Source organism: Phocoena sinus, chromosome 10, assembly GCF_008692025.1.
Source record: "Phocoena sinus isolate mPhoSin1 chromosome 10, mPhoSin1.pri, whole genome shotgun sequence".
Lineage (NCBI taxonomy): Eukaryota > Metazoa > Chordata > Mammalia > Artiodactyla > Phocoenidae > Phocoena > Phocoena sinus.
Window position 1 is genome coordinate 84,935,823 of NC_045772.1, and position 22,163 is coordinate 84,957,985.

At 37.9% G+C, this 22,163-nt stretch overlaps 1 pseudogene; it reads left to right on the forward strand.

Annotated features, from left to right (window-relative positions):
• Window positions 1–22,163, forward strand: part of LOC116761220 — a 72,813-nt pseudogene that overhangs the window by 49,350 nt on the left and 1,300 nt on the right.

Below are 22,163 nucleotides of genomic sequence, written 5' to 3' on the forward strand. Positions count from 1 at the left end.
ATTTTTCCATTTTCTTAATATTTTATATTTACTATAAGGGTATTTGCAGTAATGTTGACTTCCAGCTATATGGACATTTAAAACTTATTCTTTTATTATTGATTGGTGGACTAGGGCTATAGTCAGCATGATCTTGTTCTTTGGAATTTACTAGAATTTTCTTTATCAGTCACAGTTTGGTGTATGTTCCATACATTCTTTACAAGAATGTGTATTTCCTACATATTGAATAAATCTATGTAGATGTGTGTACTTATAATATACAAATAATACATGTGACATTTATAAAACTTTACATCCAGTAATACATTTTACACATAAGTTTAAGCAAATTAATTATCCTATTCCAACTCTCCACATTTAATTTTTATTGTCTCTTTGATTTACCATTTTCTGAGAAGAGTGAATTAAAGTCTCCAACTATGATTATTGAGCCATCTGTCTCACCTTACAAACTTATCATTCGTTGCTTTGTATATTTTGAATGTATATTGTGCTATATATATATGTGTGTGTATATATATATATATATATATATATATATATATATAAACACCATATCTTTTTATCTGATTTCCGTTTTGCCATTTATAATGTCTCCCTTAATCCTTTATGACTTCGGTCTTGAATTCTATTTCTCTGATATTAAACTTGTTTCCTCAGGGTATTTATTTTAGTTCATATTTACCTAACAAATATTTTCACTTCTTTACTTTAAAACTTCAGTGTCTTATAAACAATATACTGCTATACTTATAATCAGATATTCCCACCATCTTATTTTATATTTTCTGTTCACTCCATCTTTATACTTTCTCCCTATTTTACTTTCTTCAATTCAGTAAGCCAAAATTTCTTCTGCTAAAACAAATTTTATGCATGGTATTTCCATTTTCTGGTGGATACCCCATCTTAATAAGACCCATATTCATGTTCTTTTATCAACATCAATCTTCTAAACTTTCAATACTTAAGAATATCTTCCTACAGAAAAACTCCTTGACATTAGTCTTGGCAATGATTTTCTGGATATGACACCAAAGCACAAGCAACAAAAGCAAAAATAAACTGGTGGGACTACATCAAACTAAAAAGCTCTGCACAGCAAAAGAAACAACAATATGAAAAGGTAACCTATGGAATGGGAGAAAATATTGGCAAATCATATATCTGATAAGGGGTTAATATTCAAAATATATAAGAAACTAATACAACTCAATAGCAAAAATGTAAATAATCTAATTAAAAGATGGGTAAAGGGCCTAAATAAACATTTTCCAAAGAACATATACAAATGGCCAACAGGTACATGCAAAAGGTGCTCAACATCACTAATCACCAGGGAAATGCAAATCAGACCCACGATGAGATATCATCTCATATCTGTTAGGATGTCTATTATAAAAAAGACAAGAGATAACAAATGCTGGCAAAGATGTGGAGTAAAGGAAACTCTTGTGCACTGTTGGTGAGAATGTAAGTTGGTGCGGCCACTACAAAAAACAGTATGGAGATTCCTCAAAAAATTAAAAATAGAACTACCTTATGATCCAGCAATCCCACTTCTGGGTATATATCTGAAGGTAATGAAATTACTATCTCAAAGAGATACATGCACCCCCATGTTCATTGCAGCATTATTTATAATAGCCAAGACATGCAAACAACATTAAGTGTCCATTGATGCATTAATGGACAAAGAAGTTGTGGCATATATATATACAATAGAATATTACTCAGCTGTAAGAAAAGGGGAATCCATTTTCGACAACATGGATGGACCTTGAGGGCATTATGCCATGTGAAATAAGTCAGACAAAGACAGATACTGTAAAAATCTTTAAAAAAAAAAAAACTAAACTCATAGAAACAGAGAGTAGATTGATGATGGCCCAGAGCAGGGAGGTGGGGGAAATGGGTAAAGGTGGTCAAAGGGTATACAAACTTTTAGTTATAAATTATATGAATAAATTCTGGGGACCTAATGTCCAGCATGGTGACTATAGTTCACAATACTGTGTTCTATACTTGAAAGTTGCTAAGAGAGTAGATCTTAAAAGTTCTCACCACCACCAAAAATTAAAAAAAATAATAATAATAATGGTAAGTGAAGTAATGGATGTGTTAACCTTATTGTGGTAACCATTACACAGTGTATACTCTGTACACCATAAACTTAAACCATGTTATATGTCACTTATACCTCAATAAAGCTAGGGGGGATATTTTCCCACAAAATGAAAAAGTATTTTATCATATTTTCCCTCTGGTTGCTGTACCCTACCTTCTACCCCTGGACACATGGACATATCTTAGAATTTATTTCTGAGATAAATTATAAACGATATAATTTATATCATTATAATGATATACTTTTGCTTCTTTATGAGGAGACTTTTCTTGTTTGGATCATAATAAACTTTTCTAAGTTATTTAAAACCCATACTTCATATATCAATCAACTCATTCTCCTGGATTTACTTCCCTCCTTCCTGGAGCATTTCTTCCAAGAGAGTTTTAAAATATGGTCTTTGAGTGTCAAAATTTCTAAGGCCATGTCATGACTGAAACTTTCTTTATCACGATCTTGCATTTAAAAGATAGTTTAGCTAAATATAAAATTATAGTTTGAATAGACTTTAGAATTAGACAGAGCTGGAATTAAATCCCCATTGTGCCACTATCCATGTTACCTTGAACAAGTCGCTTTACATCTGTGAGCCTCACTTTTCTCATTTGTAATGAAAGAATGTTAATGTCTAATATGCAACATTGTCAGCACAGTTGGTGATACATGCAAGGTAACTGAAATGTTATACTCACCAGGGGCTTAACAAATGTTAGTTGCTTTAAAAAGAAGAAAAGAAAAAAGAAACTATAGTTTGAAGTTATTTTTCTTTAACATGTTGACACAATTACTGCATTGTCTTCTTGCCTCCAGTATTGCTACTGAGAAGTCTAGTTTCAATACAATATGTTCAATTTTGTGGATCATCTTTATAAACTTCAAAAATTTTCTCTTTGAATTTGGTATTCTAAAATTTCACACCTCTAGGTGTGAGGTTTTCCTTATTTATCTTATCTGGTACTCCATAAGCTCCTTTATATAACTATTGCTCATCTTTTCTTAATTCTGGAAAATCCTTTGTCATTATTTCTCAGTTGTTTCCTTGCCTCTGCTAAATTCCCCACCTCTCCTGTCTTCCTAAGAATCCATCATAAGCATATTCTCATTTATCCTCCTTATCATAAATTTTATTTTCTATTTTTCTTTTTTTTTTTTTTTAATTCTTTCCTGTGTCTTCTGCAAGATACTCTTAGACTAACCTTCCAGTTTACTAACTTTTTCTTTGCCTCCACCCTTTGTGCTATTTAACCCTCATTGAAATTGTTTATTTCAATTGTTATACCCAGTGTTTCTACTTGGCTCTTTAACTGCTCCTTCATGCTTCATGTAACCAATATTCTTTCATCTCTTTGAGGACATTTATTATATTTATTTTAAACTCTTAATCTGTTTCATTAATTCTGATTTCCTTTGATAGATAATCCAGGTGTTGTCTCTTTTTAGGCATATTGTGCTCCTCAGCTCTCTGGTTATTGTTGTGTCTCTCAGCTCTCTGCCAATTGAAGATTATTTTACCCTAGAGGAATTGCCTGTCTTAGCTGAAATGTGAGAAGGGCAAAGTTCAGACTTCTGCTTGTTCTCTTCATAGGTTTATGAAGAACAGGTGACCACACCCCAGGCCAGGGAGCTCAGTATCTTGACCAGTTCTATGTATTGCCCTCTGTCCTGTGTCCCCAACTCTCAGAGGATATTTTTACTCCTCTAACCTTGAAACTGCTCTCTTCTGAGGGTTTTCCTTCCTTGATATATTGATCTAATTTGGAGTATGGAGGAGTAGGGAAATAAGGAGGAGGAAATGTTTGGGGACAGCAAGTCATTCTTTATCTGTTATCTGCTCCTCACTCAAGCTAGTCTCTGGCATTGCCATAAGGTTGCCCCACAAACCCTTGAGATACTGGGCTGGCACTACCGTATTTTCTGTTCTACAGTTACATGGGAGCAAATTATGATCTATCCAGGGCAATGTATCCAGAGGGAAACATCCACAACTCAAAAGCTCCCTCTCAACTCATTACCAATACACACAAACACACACACACACACACACACACACACACACACACACACACCAGATCACAACTACCTTCTTGAGTGTTTGTTTCTCACAATCATTAATTTAGTTATTCATACACTGTAAGGAAGAAGCCAAATGCCTTCTATGGCCTAGTCTCATTGATTCTTAGTCTCATTGTTTCCACCACATTCAACTTGTTATAAGTGAGTCACCAAGTCTAGCGCAAGGTAAGGTGAATTAACCTCCACTTCTTAAAATGAAGGAAGGAATATTAAAGAATTTGCAGACATCTTTTAAGGATCACCACTGAGGGCTTCCCTGGTGGCGCAGTGGTTGAGAATCTGCCTGCCAATGCAGAGGACATGGGTTCGAGCCCTGTTCTGGGAAGATCCCACATGCCACGGAGCAACTGGGCCCATGAGCCACAACTACTGAGCCTGCGTGTCTGGAGCCTGTGCTCCACAACAAGAGAGGCCACGACAGTGAGAGGCCCGCACACCGCAATGAAGAGTAGCCCTCGCTCGCCGCAACTAGAGAAAGCCCTAGCACAGAAACGAAGACCCAACACAGCCAAAAATATAAATAAATAAGTAAATAAAATTGAACTATCAATTCCCCCCCCCCGCAAAAAAAAGAATCACCACTGAAACACAGAATAGTACAAATGAATGACAGGTCTCCCTTAACCAACATAGGGTTTAACAAACCAAGTGCCATATCAAATTTTAGGACTTTCTTTGTAAATTAACAAAGAATTTCAAGGACATAAAAGTGATATGTCTTTTGTCATGATGTGGCGAACAAATGTTATTCAAGCTTTTCTCTAAACATTTATAATACTGAAAAATGCTGACTAATGTTATAAGAACTCTAAGATGTTAGAACTGTTCAGGAAAAGTATCCAACACTTTGAAATAAATCAAAAGATGCCAAACTTACTTTTCAATGTCATCCTGGAGCACTGTCTAGCAGGTCTGCCCAAGGTTTATTTAATTCTCTAGGAGAATATATCTTTGTTTGACTCATTACTTACTGTTCATTAAAGCCCAGACTCTATGTAGATACATATTAATTTGTGGACTTTAATCTGATAAGTGATGATTTCTCTCCAATAGAAAAATAACCCTAATGCTTATGGTTTTACTGCTCTGTTAGATAAAACCTGTTTTGTCTCTTATTTAGCCAGCTTTTTTTATCATTCCTTTCAGAACTGACAATATAAATCTTTGTTCCTTGAATTCTTTAAACCAGCTTTACCTTCCAGCTGGATCCCTCATGAATGAGTTAATAAATTTTGACACGTTCTTACTTTATATTTGTATGAGAGTCATGTTTTTAACTTTTTGAAGAGTATACTTCAGTCATTTGTGAGCTTTTTCCCACTAGGATACACTCATCTGCTGGAGTCTGTTACACTGTGATGTCCAAGAAGTACACCTTATGAGTTCTTTCCTCCCAGGAACATCTCTCTTGAGTCCTGGAGGAAATCCCAAGGGCCATATAACTTTTCTGCATTGACTGTCTGTTTTTTACTCTTCTGATTTTATGTTTTTATTTTCATTTCTCATTGGTAGTCTGTATTTTGTCAAATTTGTGATTTTGGCCATGTCTTTTTCCACCAGCCAGCCTAGGGATTTATAAATAATGGACCATTAGGCCAATCTCAACTAGGTAGTCTAGAGATCACCCTGTATATATCAATACATGGGTCTGCTTCACACATGACTAATAAGTTATTCCTCACTGGTACAAAGGGTGATTGGAAATCTGATTTTATGGTATGACTCTGTCAATATAATGGGGACCTTTGTCAGATGAGAGGTGACGGATATCTAGTTTGTTTGACTTCTTGGTTTGTTGCTTTGTGTGCAAGTGAGCCCAACCCAATTAGGAAAAAGTTTTATGCTTACTAAAAAGGAGAAAATCTCTTTGAGATCTAGATGGGTGAGTTTTTTGTTTCTGTTTATTTTAGACCTGTGTCTGTAGTTGTGGAATTGAAGCTGCAAGCTTTCTGTGTGTCTCTGTGTCAATAACTGAGAAAAGAATTTTCCTTTCACTGTGTAACTATGAAATATTTCCCTACCTCTGGAGGATATTAATACATTAAACCATAAAACCTCAAATTAAAGTAGCTCTGTTCTGCTTGGTTATAGAGACCTATATGGGCTTACATAAATTTAGTATTCCTGGGCTTCCCTGGTAGCACAGTGGTTGAGAATCTGCCTGCCAATGCACAGGACATGGGTTCGAACCCTGGTCTTGGAAGATCCCACATGCTGCGGATCAACCAGGCCCGTGAGCCACAACTACTGAGCCTGCGCGTCTGGAGCCTGTGCTCCGCAACAAGAGAGGCCGCAATAGTGAGAGGCCCACGCACCGCGATGAAGAGTGGCCCCCGCTTGCCGCAACTAGAGAAAGCCCTTGCACAGAAACGAAGACCCAACACAGCCAAAAATAAAATATAAAAATAAATTTAGTATTTCCAGAATTATTATAAAATAAAGAAACTGAACTTCTAATGCTCTGAACGTGCTAGGCTTTAAAAAGCAAAAATAGAACCTTTCACAGAAACTGCTAGCTCAGAAGCATTTTTATATAATAATCCAAGTTCATGCAATGAAAGTGAATATTACTGGACAAACCACAATGAATTTTCTAGTTTTGCTTAAAAAGAGCTTCCTGTCTTTTCCCTAGTCTTATCAATGTGAAGGATAATAAAAGCATACCTTTTTAAAGATTTGTATTTACTTATCACGAAGAAACTAGGAATCTAAAGTTCTTAGATTTTATTTTTTATAAGTTTATAAGTTCAGATAATATTGCTATTATATAATTTTTAATTGAGGAAAATTACACTTCAACTAAATAATTACAATTTTGATAAATACTTTATTTCAACAGTAATTATGTCCTGTAGTGTGTCAACTGAAACTTGTTTTCCAAGGTCTTTTTTTTAACTTTAAGACAGAAAACTAATATTAAATTGAGTTAATTACTGGATTATTCTTGGACACCTGACAATATCTAAGTAAGCATAGTTTGTTGTGGGGTTTTTCTTTTTAATAAATTAATTTTATTTATTTTATTTCTGGCTGTGCTGGGTCTTCGTTGCTGCGCGCAGGTTTTCTCTAGTTGTGGCGAGCGGGGGCTAGGGGGGCTACTCTTCGTTGCAGTGTGCAGGTTTCTCATCGCGGTGGCTTCTCTTGTTGTGGGGCACGGGCTCTAGGCATGCGGGCTTCAGTAATTGTGGCACGCAGGCTCAGTAGTTGTGGCTCGCGGGCTTAGTTGCTCCATGGCATGTGGGATCTTCCCACACCAGGGCTCGAACCTGTGTCCCTTGTATTGGCAGGCGGATTCTTAACCACTGCGCCACCAGGGAAGCCCCGTAATCATAGTTTTAATATATGTGCTTTTGTTTCTTTTTCTTGCACATTGCAGAGGCTACACCTCTGAGCTCTGTTAACAAATGTGTTAGTTTTTAAGAAGGTATAAAAAGAAGGTATAAAAAGGTGTGTGTAGTTATAAAATATGTGTGTGCTCATAGGTTTTGTGGTCTGCTAAAAGGCTTGTGTATCACAAACAGTTCACAATGAACTACCTCCAAATTTTTTCTGATTAACAGAAGTTAGTTACTTTGGTTAAAAACTGTGTTGTTGAAGGTGTACTAGAACAATTATGTACAAATGTGAAAGTAAGAAAATGGGGTGTGTGTGAGTTTTTTCCCCAAGGAAAAAGAGAGCGGCTTTGTCTTAAAGTACAGTGTCTTGTTTCAGAACATGGAAGGGAATAATGAAAGAAAACTTAAATGGATATAGAAAGTCATAGAAGGTTACAGAGAGTAAACTCCATTTGCTTTGGCTTCGAATACCTGCAAACAATGAGTCTGAAAAGAAGAAATGAAATGTGTAAAAGGAAAATCAGCAAAGTATGCTTAGTCTGATGCATTAATTCAAAATATAATGCTTTCATGAAAGACTATAATTGGGTTTTCTCTCTGTTAAAATGAAAAATTGTTCTCAGAGTAATTAGTTTGCTCTTAATAAGAGGTAGTAAAAAGATATTCTTCACATTTTCTGTTACCAGCCCAGGTAACAGAAATTCTGTATCTCAGCAGAATAATATTCTATGCTGAATTTTTATGCCCTTACTTATTTTCTAAAGCAAACAACAGTAACAGGAAACTTAGAAGATAGACAATAGAAATTATACAGTCTGAAGAAGATAGAGAATAAAAGATTGAAAAACAAAAGTGAACAGAGCTTAAAGAACTTGGAGAACACTATTGAAATGTCTAATATATGTGTAATTGGAGATGCAGACGACGACGGATAGAAGTTGACTTTCTGGATTAATAGCTGCTCACCACTGCAGGGCTCTAGATTTGTCGACCATATTCCAGAGAGGTTTATATGTGCATATTAACATTCCTGGTTGCATCAATGTAAATGAACAGAACAATACACGACGTAATAAAACCTTTTTGTGATCAAGAATAATCTTTGGAGTTAATTATTATCATGGGGCGGGGGTTGTAATATGTTAAGAAAAATGATCCAAAACTTGAAAACAAAGCAAAAGGATGACAGCTTATCTTTTCAATACCATATTGTGGCATTCTCTAATATGTCTGCCCAACATCTATTTAATTCTCTCCAAGAATGTGCTTTTGCTTGACTTACTATTTACCATTGACTATAACCCAGACTCTGAGGTCACATTCTAATCTATAGACTTTTATCAAGCAGGGATACAAATGATTTCTTTGATATGTGCTCCCTTTCCATTTGTACAAGTCATAATTTTAATTTTTTGAAACATCTGACAGGATGAAATCACTGAAATTCAGTTTTTGAAAAGTCAAATGATTGCATATGAAGCTTTGGTTGTAGGCAGAGACTGACACAGAATCTTCTCCAAAGAGTTATTTTTGTGTGTTTGTTTTTAGGGGATGTCCGCTGTAGCCTTAGACACTTCAGTGTGATTTCATGAGGCAAACAAAACCGAGATGTATGAACTTAAATGCTGCTTTAAAAATCATTAAAAAACCATCCTAAAATCAATTCAAAAATTGACCAGAAGCCACTGCACTTTGCTCCAAAGAGAAATAAACGTGCTGAGCAAGCAATGCAAATGCGCCTCACTCTTCTCCAGACTGAAGTAACCCGCTGGGTCATTATGGTGACAGCTACAATGGCAGTCAAGTCAAAAACAGCAAACCCTGCTGAATGACAGCCAAAAGATGGACATTTCATTTACTCTGTTGTTAGTAACTATATTAGTATAAGTTTCTAGGAAAAGCATAATGGCAGAATGTAGCAAAAAACTTTTTGAAATATGCTCTAGAAAGCCATCTCAAAAATAAAAGAAATGCCATAAATTCCCAAAAGATAAGATAATCAGGTTTTTCATATCATCTGATATTTTTGATCAAGAGAGCTAAACTTAACTCAATCAGAAGTTTTGACTTCAAAGGAAGGCAGTAGCCCTGGAAATAGATGCAGCAGCTGTTTTCCCACAGAGGATGAGGCTTCTTTACACAATGCTCCAAGTATTTTCCTAAAGTCACCAGAATCAGTTCTTCTAAGTTCACATAAACACACTGAGTTCTTGCTGTAATGGTATCTTTGGGGCCCTCACTCTGTGCTGTTAGATGAATTTTTTTTAAGTATTTTCTGCTATCTCCAAAAATTAAACAGGTTTAGTTGGGCTCAGTAAATAAGTACAATCATTTCCTTCTCCCCTCCCCCCTCAAAAAAAAACAAAAAACAAAACTGAAACAAGTAAATTTCCAGAATATGCCATGTAATAATGAGAGAAGACTGCTAATGAAGATGAGATGCATACCTTGAAGATACTCTGAGAGAATGGAACAGCAAATACCCTTAAAATCTGGTATTTTTGAAAATTTTTATGTGTTTGCTTTTTTCTATTTGGGCCCGAGATTACTACTTCAAGAAGCTTATATTGGCAATGCGATGATAGTTATGAAGTGGAAAAGAAATGGAAAGAGGGTAACATTTCAAGTTTTGTTGTTGTTTTTTTCTCACAAAGTCCATGGAGAAAAGTAAAGACAAGAGGAGAAAAATAAAGCATTAATTAGAGGACATAGCTTTGAACAAACTTGGGGAAAAAAATTACATGTTTTTTTGTTTGGGTGCTTTCTTTCGTTGTGTTTTGTTTTTATATGTGTGCTATGCAGTGAGCTCTGTGGTACAGGATCTATTCGGTATCCCCAACTCTTAACACTGTAGTACCAAGAATTTGGTAGACATTCCATAAATATTTGTTAAGGACATGATAAAATCAAATGATTACTGAGCTATTAAAAACCGCTGTGATGATTGCCGTTATTTATAAATCAGATTTCGGTTAAGGCTAGATATGAAGAAGTGCTTCCGGCCAGAGCTTCTCAAACTTTAACATTCATACGAATCAGCCAGATATCTTGTAGAAAGGCAGATTCTGACTCAGTAGTTTAGGGTGGGGCTGAAGAGTCTGCATTTCTAACAAGTTCTTAGGTGATGCTAATGCTGCTGATTCTTGGACCACATTTTGAGAACTAAGGTTCTGGACAATCTGATGGCTCTGTGTCAATAAGGAGGCTCCAGAGTAGGGCGTCAATGAGAAGTGTTGGGCACCTGGACAGCAAGAAAAGAGGAAGGCTTGGGCCAAGCGGGTGTGGCAATAGTGGGAGGGGAGATGACCATCCAACAAGTGTGTACACTGCCCCTTTCTTGCTCTACAAAATGAAAGCTTTCATCTCCTGCTTGAAAAAAAAATGTTTCAAGACTCAGCAAGAAAGTGAGAGAAGGGAACAGAGACTGGCTCCTTACCTGTGAAATCATATTCTGACCATCCATGTGGCTTTATGAGGCCAAGTGAGAAGGGTTGTGAAAGACCAGTCTCCTCCCCTTATGGCACCTTCTCAAGAGTCCTCATTTCCTGGCGGAGAGAACTTGGCTACAATCACAGGAGACCTATTCCCCAAGGACTCTGAAGCGTGGAGGAGAATGCTCTGGCATCACTGGCCTCTCAAGCAGTTTTCACCAATTAGCTGCCCCTTTCCCTCTCTCTTTCTGCCCAGTCCTTGACTCTAATTCCTCCCCCTCTGCTCCAAGACTCACAAATACTGAAGATACCAAGATGATTCACCCTGCTCCTGCCCTCTCCCTTATGCCTAGTCAGCCATCAGCCTCCATCATGGCCATCGTACTCTCGGAGGTCATGATGCACTCAATGAGACTATCCCTTTCCTGAAAATATTGTTTAAGGGTCAGAGTGACTGAATGTATTCACCTACATTTCTGGCCCAGAGGTTACATGAATCTCTCATTTTAGTCCCTGACCTTATCTTTTGAGCTCAAGTTTTCTACAACACACACAGAAAAAGAACAGAATTCAAGGTATGGAGAAAAAACATGGTTATTTTCTGTTGCTCACTCTTCACCAGAGATGCAATGTGTAATTGTTTCCTGACTCCCCTCTTATTACAGTGATGGTCCTGGGCTGGTGCCCCGCAGTGCCAATCAAGAGGCAGTAGGATGATGGAAGTAGGAAGCTGGATGCTGCTGGGCTGCCACTCTCAGGGCAACCACGTGGCACAGCTCCAGGGGCTTAATTAACTTAGATGCAATGTGAAAGGCATCCTCTGGAGTGGTGTGATTCTGCAGCCCTGGAAGGGACTCTTGAGAGAAGATGACCCACAGGAGGAAACTGGGGGGAGGGGGTGTACAGGTGGGCCAAGAAAGGTAAGTGAATTTCAGCTCTCAGGAATTTTTCTCTAGAACATTTCTCTTTAACTCTAATATGGGTATATATACAGTAACAATGATGATTAAAACGTATATTGCCTCAGGAAAGTATTGGTGCCATTCGTTGACTGCCAGATCCTCTCCCTGGCTTTGTAACAGAAACACAAACTATTGTCTCTTGTGTAAACTACTGAGCATTCATTTCTAATGCTCATGCTTTACAATAAGGACTATGCATAATACTGAATGTGTCAGTGTATACTATTGGGAGTCTTAATTTTATTTCAACAATAACCTACAGATTTTATTGTAGTTGGTATGTTTCCAATCCTGAATTCAACAAGTAAAAAAGGAAAAATTAGTAAAATTATCAACAAGCAATGTATGACAAAGTAAATGGGTCACCTATAACATAATCTATCCAAAGAGAAAAACTAAATGAGTAGTTGTGTTCCAAGAGAAACAAAAGACCGATCATGACTGACACGTGTCATCTTAACGCAAAATAAAGTGTTAAATGCTTGCAATTTTAAATGCAACGTTAGAAGCCATTGTGCTTAATCCCATTTAATCGTAGCAACAATCCTATAAAATTGGTACACTACTGTCTCCATTTTACCCCTAAACAAAGTAAAGCACAAAGGGGATCAGTAACTCACTGCAGGCCGTGCAATCGGTAAGGGGCAGGACTGGAATTCAAGCCCAGGCAGGCTTGCTGCAGAGCCCAAGATTTTGCCACTAAGATGTACAAAGTCCCTAGAACCAGCAAGCCACATTTGTTCCTCTGTACCTGACACTGGGCTGAGTGTTTTACATATATTATCTAAAGTATTAACATAAATCCGTGGCATATTCAGTTCTACTTCGGCTAGTCTGCAAAAAGAAAGAATGTCAGTAAGCCTCATGCGAGCCCAAAAGAGGAAGAATTCCTTAAAGTTTATCCAGGATTGTTCAGGTGAGGCAGTACTCTGGCCAAATAGTTTGAGCACTTCAAATAAATTAGCCACAGGAGGGGTATTTCAGATCAAGATCATCCAAACAACACCTCCTGTTCTGATACAATAATTACCAGACCTTCTGGTTATACATTATTTCTTAGGTTTTCTTTTTTTCTTCTAGAAGGAGAGAATGGAAGAACCACTGGCATCCTCCACAGCTTTCTCACAGTAAATTAACGAACTGGCATTCTGGTTTATACATCACTGTTTGTGAGTTGGGACCCATCAAGCCTGTCTGCTTGACTAAACTATCAAAGCTGAGTTCTTTGATCTTTTATATCAAAGACCACACCAAAGTTCTGTCATTTGGAGAATCCGCTGGTGAAGTAGCAGACCTCCTGGGCTTTCAAGAGGATGTAACTATTTTGTGCCTAACTAAATGTACGTGTGCTCTTTTTTTTTTCATGCATTGTTTCTTCAGTCACACACAATTTTTACAACTAGGGGAAACATATCTCTTGACTATGAATTAGTTGCCGTGAATTCTAAAGTACACAATTCCCTTGCAAGACATTTGGTCCTATCCAAAAAGTCCATAATACATTTGGTCCATAAGACATATGGTCCACACCAAAAGCTCCTTGAAATTTGGTCCAATCCAAAACGTCCATGAGCACATTTGGTCCGTGCCAAATGGTTTCAGACAGAACCAAATATCCAAAAAATTTTGGCACGGACCAAATGTCTGCTAACCATACAATTCAACAAGAAGATGGAAAAAAAAGTAGAAGGGGAGAAATAACCATCGATGAATAACCAGTGGTAGTACTATTTGGGGAGAATGACTTTAAACCAAAATTATTCATGTTCCCAGTAGAAGAAGCTGTATAGAAATATAAACCAAAGTCACACAAAATGAAGGCTACATAAAAGCCGTAGAGAAAGTCAGAGTTCTTTGGTCTATTCCTAATTTCCAGAAGATACGTTTACAAATGGTCAGCCAACTGAGCATCTGAGATCTAATTGTGTCACATCTAACAAACTGGTTTGATGTTCTCCTTTTAGAAAAGCAGATGGAGTCGTCTAAGACTATGAGAAACCCCTGAAGAAAGATGTGACAGTCTGAGGAACAGACTTAAACTAATGTTTAAAAAATAAATGCTTTCGTGAATTAGCAAGGATTTTGCAATCCAGATCTAAATGAGATTTTCATCATTCTGTAAACAATGCCACAGTAATTTTCTGGTTTTCAAGAAGAAAAAAGGACAAGAATTTAAGAAGTTAAATAAAGAGCAAATGATGGGAAGGAGTTCAGCACGAAGGCAACATCAAGGAAAATGGCTTTAGATAGCTTTTCTTCTATTAAAAATGTCTTTAAAATACAGGGCAATGCAGAGAATAATATAATAAACACTTATGCATCTACTACATAGTTTTAATAAACGCTCCTATTTTGTCACACTTGCTTCAAGTCACTTTTGAGAGAAATAAAACCTTATAAATACAGTTGAAGTTCCCTCTATTCCCCTTCCTGCCTCCCCTCTTTATTACAAAACTCATTATTATGAGTTTTGATGTGTACTACATCTATTGCGTATGTATGCAGTATAAAAATAGATAGTACCCCAAACACCCAGCCTATATTTAAGTAGATAACCAACAAGGACCTACTGTATAGCACAGGGAACTCTGCTCAATATTCTGTAATAACCTAAATGGGAAAAGAATTTGAAAAAGAATAGATACATGTACAACTGAATCACTTTGCTTTACACCCGAAACTAACACAACATTGTAAATCAACTTTACTCCAATATAAAATAAAAATTTTTTTAAATAAAAAAATAGTACCGTATATACAAGTATATATATGAACTATGTGTTGCATTAAAATACAGACTGGAAAAACACCAAACTTGTATATCTCATGTAATTCATATATCTCATGTACTTCCAAAATATATTCTTAAAATTGCTTTTAAACTGAGAAATTTCAGAGTTAGTTGACATGGCTAAAAACCAGTGGCCATTTCTTCTTGGAAAATAAGAAAAGAAACAAAATTTAGAGCAAGGACTTTGTTATAGTGAATTCTGAAAGCTATTTTATAAATTCTGAGAAGATACCAAGAATGAAAAGGGATTTCAAAGGTGGTGATGTGACCAAAAATTCTACAAAGAAGCGCACGTTTTATAAACTTGAAATTAGAAATGTGGCTTCCCTGGTGGCACAGTGGTTGAGAATCCGCCTGCCAACGCAGGGGACACGGGTTCAAGCCCTGGTCCAGGAAGACCCCACATGACGCAGAGCAACTAAGCCCATGCGCCACAACTACTGAGCCTGCACTCTAGAGCCCGTGAGCCACAACTACTGAGCCTGTGTGCTGCAACTACTGAATCTCACGTGCCTAGAGCCCGTGCTCCACAACGAGAAGCCACCACAATAAGAAGCCCACGCACTGCAACGAAGAGTAGCCCCTGCTCGCCGCAATTAGAGAAAGCCCACATGCAGCAACGAAGACCCAACACAGCCAAAAATAAATAAATTAAATAAATAATTTTTTTAAAAAAGAGAGAGAAAGAAATGAAACAAGTCCAAAATAGATTTCAAAGGTGAACCCAGGTACTATAAAAGATTATGGTGGCTCATTGAATTCTCTTCCATGCATGCTAAGCTACTCTCTGGGAATAATTTACACAGCTTTGGAAATGACAATAACTCTTCACACCTCTAGGGTACTGTTTAGTTAGTTATTATCTGATGTACTAAATTTTCTTAGCACCTAAATTATTCTCACAACATCAGCTATTCCCTGAGATTAAGTTATGGCCTCCATAAACCATACAGTTTTCTGATTACTTAAGTGTTCATGTGACTTTCAAATGTGCTCAACTTATACACAGAAGTCATTTAGGCCACCTAGAAAATCCACCTAAACAAGTGAAATTCACTCTGATGCCACTGTGTCCATATGCTTAAAGACAACAGCATGAAGAAGGTCAACCTGATATATGCAAGCCTATTAAAGAGAGAATCTATTGACTGTACCACCAATCCAAATGGCCATTATGATTGGCAAGCAAAGCCAACTGAATAAAGAATGGTTCACTTACGGCTTTTATGTAGTCAGAGCTTTAGTAAGTTATAAATGCTCTGTAAGTCTGGCTCGTGGTCATTAACAGTCCTGGGATCATTAACAGTCCCCTGATAATTTTATCAAAGAGAGAGGTATCGATTCCAGTATTTCAGCCAACTTCTAACTTACTGAATTATAGCCAACTCTTCCCAAATACCCTCAGATTAAGTGATATATTCTGCGAGGATAACCACCCCGCACTTCTAATGTGCTTCTCCCAACCCACGCCTCTTTGGGAGGCCAAAACCAACTCCTGCTGGCCCAATTCAGTAGCACAGAAGCCTTGATGGCTTCACAGAAGCCTCCTCTCCCATCACATACTCAACAAAGAATGAACCTATTTTAATCCTTTTTTAGCAAGAAATGTGTTTTCAGTCATTCCACTGGCAGGATCAACTGAACATGGCATGGACAGATACTTAATTTACAACCACCTGATTTCTCTACAGACCTTCCCAGGAGCAACAGAGAGAAGACAAAGTGTAAGGAGCAAAGTTGTGAGCTTCGACTCCTGCTGGAAGAAGAGAAAATCATCAGCCTAACTGTTATTCCCCCTTGGAAATCAACATTAGCTTTACTTGTTCAGAAATGGAGATCAGAAAACACCAAACAATTACATTATTTTAGCCAACTGAGAAATCTGATCATTACTTTTTCCCTAAGAACACCTAGGGGAGATCATCTTTAAAGGGGTGTAAACTAACGTGGAGTAAAGTGGTCCAGCAGGTGAGGAAACTGTGGTGTCCCACCAGTCTGCAGGATAACTTGGGATGAGAAACCATGGACTAGGTGATTTTTTTCAAAATCATTATATGTCTTATAATTTTGTCAACAGGAAACTAAACAATAGAGTATTTATTTGTTTGACTTCATTTGAAAACTCAGTTGATTCAATGAGAAAAAAATGAACTACCACGGTTTGGTAAAACATAGGTTTTAATCCCGTATGCATTAACAGGTTAACAGAGTTTTAGTTTTCATACGCTTGTTTTGTATCATGTTTATATAGCTCAAGCTACCTACTCTAGGGCGGGATTCTTCAGTAATAAGGATTAGAGGCATTGTTATTGTGGGAAATAATATAAATGACCACAGCTCAGAGGCATTAATGCAATTTCTGTGCATATAAACTATAGCATAGTTGGCTGTGAAACATAAATACATCTAGTTAACACATAAGCACATTTTGAGGGTCTAAAAAATCATCTTTTCTCTTTTTAGGCAATACTGACACTCATTAGCACCTTTGAATATAATTTCATGCGATTTAATTTTCTTATTTATAAAACCATTTCCAGGTGTGATTATTGTTCATCCATCACAAGATATATTTTTTAAAATAAAAACTGACAGCATTCACTTCCAAAATTTATATATGCTGGTAGAATGTTCTAATTATACAACAAAGGGATTTTTGTTAATGTAATTTTTTTGGTGTTTGGTTATACTCTCTAAAATGTTTGCAAAGTTAAAAAAATTAAACTCCAAAGTCCAGGTACTTTCCATTAGCACTATTCACAATTTCTTTGTGGATTATAACTACATAACCCAAGGTGATGTCTGGTAATTCTTTCTCAAGTTCCTTTTCTTATTCTGCATAACCAGAAACCCCAAAGACAGGGAGAAACAGCATCTTCGATATAACTGTGGGCTCACTGTTAGCAGAGCAAACTGTGACAGCAGAGTCTGAAAGAGTTACTTCAGAAGGAGGGTCCTGAAAGTGAGAAAACTCAGGAAACTTTCAGACAGCCTTTATCGATTTGTGAATCCAGACAACAAAAGTACAACAAGCTATCCCCAGTACTAAAGAACTCCAGAAAGGTGTTCCACTTTAGGTTAAGATACAGGTGCAATCATTCATTCATTCAATATTTACTGAATACCTATTAGGTAAGGTACTAGGTAGCAGTGATCCAAGGATGAAAAGGATGGGTCTCTGCTCCAGTCTAGTGGGGGAGACAGATGTACAAGGGATTTGCCTGTGGTGGTTAAGATTGGGTGTGGTAGATGAGCTCATCCTGGGAATGATGGGTATTCCGGGTAACAGTCAGGCCTGCTCTGTAGGAATATCCATGTTAAAGAACAATCAAGAGCAAAAGACACTAGCCTCTGGGCTCCTCTTGCGACTGAGAGTCAGAGTCTGCCGGCAGAGACCCTGTAGTCTCTGGCTTAGAAATTCTCCCCCTTGCGTTATGAGACCATGAGTTCCTAGAGGACACCCCCAAACAAAGGGGCCTGGTGGGCCCTTCTGCCTACTGCATTGTTTATTTATCCTTTCTCATAATTAAACCTTTTTCTAATCCTACAAGGTAATAATATTTGCAAATGGAGAACACCTGGCTATCCAACATGATGAATTTTCCAGGCTTCTGGGGAAAGAGCTGTTCAAGCCAAAAGAAATCTAACATGTCCCTAGAAAGGAACCCAAGCCCTTCACAATATGAATACACAGGCGCAAGGGTTAAATGTATAATGTATATTCAGCACAGAGAAAGCATGAATATTGTGTGTGTGTGCATGTGTGTGTGTAACCATAGAATTCTAAGCTTGTAGGTTGTGCTTTACATCTATATCATATGTTATCCAGATACCAGTTGTATATTATAAGCTGCATATGCAATACCATATGGACACCATAAAATATCACATGTGGTGTCAGGATCATTTTACATTTAGTACATGATTAAAATGTCATATTATATACCTATCTTTTCTGTGTGTACATGGATTTGTCTCACAAATTGCTTTTATTATCAAATTCAGATATCAATCAAAGTCAAAGTCTCTTTATTGAGATTTAATAAAAAGCAATATGGAAACGCGAATACAGTTTCGTTTTTTTCCCTAGATTTTTCTGCCATGCAGCATTTAACACTGGTGCAGCTGTCAATACCCATTCATCTGCTATCGGGCAGCTTTTTCCTTTCACTCACTGTGACATTTTTAAAGTGGCAAAAAAAAAAAGCTTAAAACAGCATATTTATCACTTTTTTCTTTCTAGTGACCTTTTAAGCACTAGGAAAAATTACCCTATATGTACTAAACGCTTTAATCATTCCACATACATTTCACAATAGTGCTTTCTATAGGGGTATCCTTTAATTAAGTTTAAGAAATTTACATTGTACTTACTGCTGTTCATTTAATTATTCAAAAATTTAAACATAAGAAAACCTCATAGCTCTTAGCTATGGCAACCGTGTGATGCAACCGTAATCTATATTAAGAATCACTTTTCATAAGGAGAATTTCAGAAATAACTTGTACATACCCTCGGCTTCCAGCCTTTAAGTCCTGATAAATTGCTACATGAAGTACTTTTCTTCAGTATTTAAGAAATTTAACAATTTAAATTTAAATCTAGTGAAGAAAAACAAACTGTCTTCATGTTTCCATATTGCTTTTTATTAAATTTAATAAAAATTAAGAAATTTAAAAATTAAGAAATTTAAGGAAAAAGATATGTGGATGGTGAGACATCACAGTGAACATTTGGAGGAGGAAGATGTTAAGACTGAGTCTCAACCCTATTTTGGATCAGCTGTGAGACCTTGAGGGAGTCACTGTGTATCTCTGATGGCACCTGGTATCTCATCGTGTGCACAGTAAGATACTGATAGCCACTTCTCTCCATCACAATGTGATTGTGGGAACCAAATTAGCAAGTACCTGTGAATATGCCCTGAAATCTATAAAAAATGAAGAGTAACATGACTTTTAGTTCAAAACAGATATTCTCTGTTTTAGAAGTGGAGAAATTTAAAATTCTTGTAACACACCAGAAAGAAGTCAAAGGTTTAAAACAAGCTAAAATATCGACATTGGCAGTACATTATTTTAAAGTTAGTATCCTTTCTAAAAGCAGAAACAGGGCTTCCCTGGTGGCGCAGTGGTTGAGAGTCCGCCTGCCGATGCAGGGGACACGGGTTCGTGCCCCGGTCCGGGAGGATCCCACATGCCGCGGAGCGGTTGGGCCTGTGAGCCATGGCTACTGAGCCTGCGCATCCGGAGCCTGTGCTCCACAACGGGAGAGGCCGCAACAGTGAGAGGCCCGCGCAAAAAAAAAAAAAACAGAAATACTGCTATACCTGCTATATAATGGCATTAAAAACTGCAAAGAGTAATAATTCTGGATTGCCCATTTAGTCTCATTTTTATTCTTTTCACTTTTACTATGATTGGCATGTCTTTAGAGTGAACAGGTCTCACCGACATAGAAAACAAACTTATGGTTACCAAAGGGGAAAGGTGGGGAGGGATAAATTAGGAGTTTGGGATTAACATAAACACACAACTATATATAAAATAGATAACCAACAATGACCTACTATATAACACAGGGAACTATAACCAACGCTTTGTAATGACCTACAAGGGAAAAGAATCTGAAAAAATTAGATATATACATATATGTATAACTGAATCACTTTGGTGAAACACAACACTGCAAATCAATTATACTTCAATTAAAAAAAAAAAAAAAGGAAGTGAACAGGTCTTTCTCCTACCTCGCTACTCTGAGACCCTGATAATCCAAAGTGAATGGGCTGAGCACCCTAGGACAGAATATCTACGTCACCACTTAGCAGTCAGTCACCAAGAGTAACCTAGCTTCTCAAAGCGTGTCTCTGCAAAAGAGAACATAATACCTATCCCAGAAGGTTCTTTGGAGTCATAAATAATGTATATTCAGGGTCTGATATACGATAAGCTCTGCAGAAATGGTATTTATCACTGTTTTTCTGGCAAGAAATCTCTTAACCGCAGTTGGCTCTATCGGTAACGTGGAGGACTTACTGATTTTGAAGTTCAGCAAGAATCCAGCCAGGGTTCTAGAACGTTGCTGTGGTAGCGCTCCGGCGCCACGTGAGGACCAAGGAGAAGGAGGAGAAGCAGTAAAGGCGGCAGGGGCTGAGGCGGGAGCGGGGGTGGGCACGGACCCGGGGCTGAGGCGCGGACCCGGGGCGGAGGCCCGCCCCCTCTTCCTTCCGCCTCAGTGGCCGCGCCCAGGGCGGAAGTGGCCTCAGTGCTACGCGGCGATCATGGCGAGCGCAGCCGCGGCAGAAGCACCGTGGCGTCGTCTGTCCCGTCAGTTTAGCATCCCCCAAGGAATCTGACCGCCTACTTACACAGAAACTAATTGGCACTCAAGTCCTTTGGGGGTTTTGGGAGAGGAAGAGAACCGCAGCGCAGGATTTTCATTTGGGGAAAATTAAATAACCTGGTAAGAGTTTTTACGTTTGGATCTTATGGATGAGGAGTACCTACGAAAGGTACCGATACTGATGCGTTGTGTGTTGCCCCAAGACATGATGATCGAAGCGACTTTTTCACCTCATTCTATGATAAGTTGAAATTACAGTGAGAAGTAAAAGATGTAAGAGCTGTCGAAGAGGCATTTGTAATAAGTTATCAAGCTGTGTTTTCATGGGATAGAGATTGATATTTTGTTTGCCAGATGAGCACTGCAGACTATTCCAGAAGACTTGGACTTAAGAGATGACAGTCTGCTTAAAACTTTAGATGCAAGATACATAAGAAATCTTAACGTTGCAGGGTAACTGATGAAATTTTACATCTAGTACTAAACATTGACAACTTCAGGTTAAGCCTGAGATCTATCGAACTGTGGGCTAAATGCCACATCTATTCCAATATATTAGGTTTCCTCTGTGGTGTTTCCTGGGCTATGCTAGTAGCAAGAACTTGCCAGCTTTGTCCAAATGCAATAGCATCAACTCCTGTACATAAATTTTTCTTGGTATTTTCTAAATGGGAATGGCAAAAGCCAGTCCTATTGAAACAACCTGAAGAATGCCATCTTAATTTGCCTGTATGGGACCCAAGGGTTAGTGTATTATTTTTTCCCCTAGAAATTCACACTGTGCAATAACAAATATAAATCATCTGCAGGGCTTCCCTGGTGGCGCAGTGGTTGGGAGTCTGCCTGCCAATGCAGGGGACACGGGTTCGAGCCCTGGTCCGGGAGGATCCCACATGCAGTGGAGCAACTAAGTCTGTGCGCCACAACTACTGAGCCTGCACTCTAGAGCCTGTGTGCCACAACTACTGAAGCCCACGCGCCTAGAGCCGGTGCTCCGCGACAGGAGAAGCACCACAGTGAGAAGCCTGCGCACTGCAGCAAAGAGTAGCCCCCACTCACCGCAACTAGAGAAATCCGCGTGCAGCAACGAAGAC